We start from the raw sequence: 3,288 nt of genomic DNA, 5'->3' as shown, positions 1-3,288 counted from the left end.
AAGAACATGAATAGTCTCAAGAATCTTGAAAATGAAGAATAAAGTGGAAGGTTTCACACTTCCTGATATCAAGTTATACTACAAGGCCATTGTATCCAAAACAGCTTGGTACTGCCATAAGAACAGTCATACAGTGAATAGAACAGAATTGAGAACCCAGAAATAAACTCACGCCTTTATGGACAATTGATATTTGAAGAAAAAAAAAAAAAGAGTATACAATGGAGTAATGACAGTTTCTTCCATAAATGGTTTTGGGAAAATTGGACAGGTACCTGCAAAAAAATGAATCTAGACCACAAACTTTACATCATTCACAAAAGTAAACTCAAAATGGATTAAAGACTTAAATGTAAGTCAAGAAACCATAAACATCTTGGAAGAAAATTCTCTGATATCTCTCATAGCAATATTTTTCCGATTTCTCTCCATGGACAAGTGAAATAAAGGACAAAATAAACAAATGGGACTGTGTCAAACTATAAAGCTTTTGCACAGCAAAAGACAGCAGGAACAAAATAAAAAGGCAAGCCATGCAATGGAAGAACCTATTCTCCAACAAGCCTGATAAGGTGTTAATAACCAAAATTTATAAAGAACTTCTAAAATTCAATGCCAGGAAGATAAACAATCCAATTAAAAGGGCTGAGGAACTGAATAGACACTTCTCCAAAGCGGACATACAAATGGCCAACATAAAATGTTTAATGTCTCTAACCATTAGAGAAATGCAAATAGTGCTCGCTTCGGCAGCACATATACTAAAATTGGAACGATACAGAGAAGATTAGCATGGCCCCTGCGCAAGGATGACACGCAAATTCGTGAAGCGTTCCATATTTTTGATTTTTGGGCGAGGGGTTTGCAACATAATTTGATGACAAAATAACCTAGACATGTTTTCTTTGAATATATGTACTCTGATTTATTAATGTCATCCCATTACCATTAATAAAAATTTATTAAAAAAAAAAAAAAAAAAAAAGAAATGCAAATTAAAACCACAATGAGATATCACCTCACACCAGTCAGAATGGTGCTCATTAACAAATCAACACCCAATAAGTGCTGGAGAGGATGTGGAGAAAAGGGAACCCTCCTGCACTGCTGGTGGGAATGCAGACTGGTGCAGCCACTGTGGAAAACAGTATGGAGATTCCTCAAAAACTTAATAATGGAACTGCCTTTTGACCCAGCTATCCCACTTTTAGGAATATATCCTAAGAACACCAAATCATTGATTCAAAAGAAGATATGCACCCTCATATTTATTGCAGCATTGTTTACAATAGTCAAGATCTTGAAACAGGCCAAGTGTCCATCAGTGGATGAGTGGATTAAAAGCAGTGGTACATATACACAATGGAATAGTACTTGGCCATGAAAAAGAAGGAAATCTTACCTTTTGCGATGACATGGATGGACCTGGAGATTATTATGCTAGGTGAAATAATCCAGGCAGAGAAATATCATATGATCTCAGTGGTATGTGGAATCTAATGAACAAAGTGAACTGAGGAATGGAATAGAGGCAGAGGCAGGATCACAGGGAGCAGAGGGACAGCTGTCAGAGGGAATGGGGATAAGGGGATAGGATCAGAGAAGGTGAAGGGATTAGTGAAAATATATATACATAACACATAGATACAGATAATAAGATAGCAAATCCCAGAGAGAAGGAGGGAGGGAGTTAGAGGGAGGGGAACAAAGAGGGTTAATGGGGGACATGGGGTGGGGGTGAGGGTGTTATATTGAGTGGGACACTTGAATCCATCTTAACACAATAAATTAAAATTAATAAAAATTTTTTTAAAGAATAAATAAATTTTTATTGAATTCTTTCAGGTCTGTCACTTGTCAGACTATATGCCAAGGAGAATGGGAATATAAAAACATCCATCATGCCCTCAAGAGTGCAATAGAGCAGACAAGAGGTGCGTGGAATTTACAGGTGTTGTGATGTGACGAAGTATATAGACACTGTGTATAACGTAGCACACAGTAAGACTGAGGTTGGGAGGGGACCAGGGAAGACATCCTTATGGTCATATTATTGGAGCTAAAAGCAATAAGTATTGACCAAAGGTACTAGAATTTTAGCCTTTCCATTTGCAGTTGGACCAGTGAGCATCATCAGTCAAGGCAGTAAATTGTTCAGGGGAAGTGGGTATTTAGAGGAGTGAATCCTAACTTTGGCTTGGCCTAGAACCACCTGGAGAACTTTTAGACTCCCTATGCTTCAGTCTACCTCCATAGTTACTGAGATCTCATTATTGTTTGTTTGGGGTTCTTTTTGTTATTGCTGTTGTTTACATTTTCAGGTGATCCTTATGTCCACTCACGTCTTTTAGCACTCTTTGTGCCTGATATCCCTCTTAAATGTTTGTGTCTTCTGCCCATTTCATCTGGTTCCTGACCTAGCTCTCTTCCCTGGATGTGCCAGCTGCTCTTATCATGAAGCACAACTTGTTACCCCTTAGATCCTGAACTAAGTCTGACAGTAAATGCCATATTCTTGTAACCCATGCTAGAGCATAAAGGACTGTTTTTTTCAAATCTCCACTTGCTGAGGCCAGAGCCAGCCCATAACCAGGAAAGTCAGCCTCAGAGAAGCCCCAGAGCAGGACCACCTGCTGTGCTAGTCTACAGCCCTCCCTGCAGTATAAAATGTCACCATTTCCTCCTCCAGAGCAGGGGTAGTCAACCTTTTTATACCTACCGCCCACTTTTGTATCTCTGTTAGTAGTAAAATTTTCTAACTGCCCACCAGTTCCACAGTAATGGTGATTTATAAAGTAGGGAAGTAACTTAACTTTATAAAATTTATAAAGCAGAGTGACAGCAAGTTAAAGCATATAATAATAATTACTTACCAAGTACTTTATGTTGAATTTTCACTAAGTTTGGCAGAATAAATCTTTATAAAACAACTTACTATAGTTGAATCTATTTTTTTATTTATACTTTGGTTGCTCCGCTACCGCCCACCATGAAAGCTGGAACGCCCACTAGTGGGCGGTAGGGGCCAGGTTGACTACCACTGCTCCAGAGTAAATAACATTTCAAAAGATGTTACAGTTCAGTGATCCTGATTTCCAAACTATTTATGACACCTGGATTCACTGAATAAGGTGTCAAAGGCTTTGTAGATTAGGCAAATGTTGACCATGTTTTATTGATATGCTATGAGTCTAGTGCAGTAGGCTGCATGTTTCCCAGAGCGAGGCCCATGGCCCATCACATCAGGGTTACCTGGGGAAGCTGAATGCAGTCCAGTTTCTGGCTCCT

The 3,288-nt window shown here is 38.9% G+C and overlaps 1 non-coding gene across 1 annotated transcript; it reads left to right on the top strand.

The window, feature by feature from the left end:
* Window positions 1-737: 737 nt before the first annotated feature.
* Window positions 738-844, top strand: LOC136312332 (U6 spliceosomal RNA). The gene has a single exon (XR_010726931.1). It is a non-coding gene; the product is annotated as a U6 spliceosomal RNA (small nuclear RNA).
* Window positions 845-3,288: the final 2,444 nt, after the last annotated feature.

Source organism: Saccopteryx bilineata, chromosome 8 (genome assembly GCF_036850765.1).
Source record: "Saccopteryx bilineata isolate mSacBil1 chromosome 8, mSacBil1_pri_phased_curated, whole genome shotgun sequence".
Classification (NCBI taxonomy): domain Eukaryota; kingdom Metazoa; phylum Chordata; class Mammalia; order Chiroptera; family Emballonuridae; genus Saccopteryx; species Saccopteryx bilineata.
The sequence above is the reverse complement of the archived record's forward strand: the minus strand, read 5'-3'. Positions and strand labels throughout refer to the sequence as shown.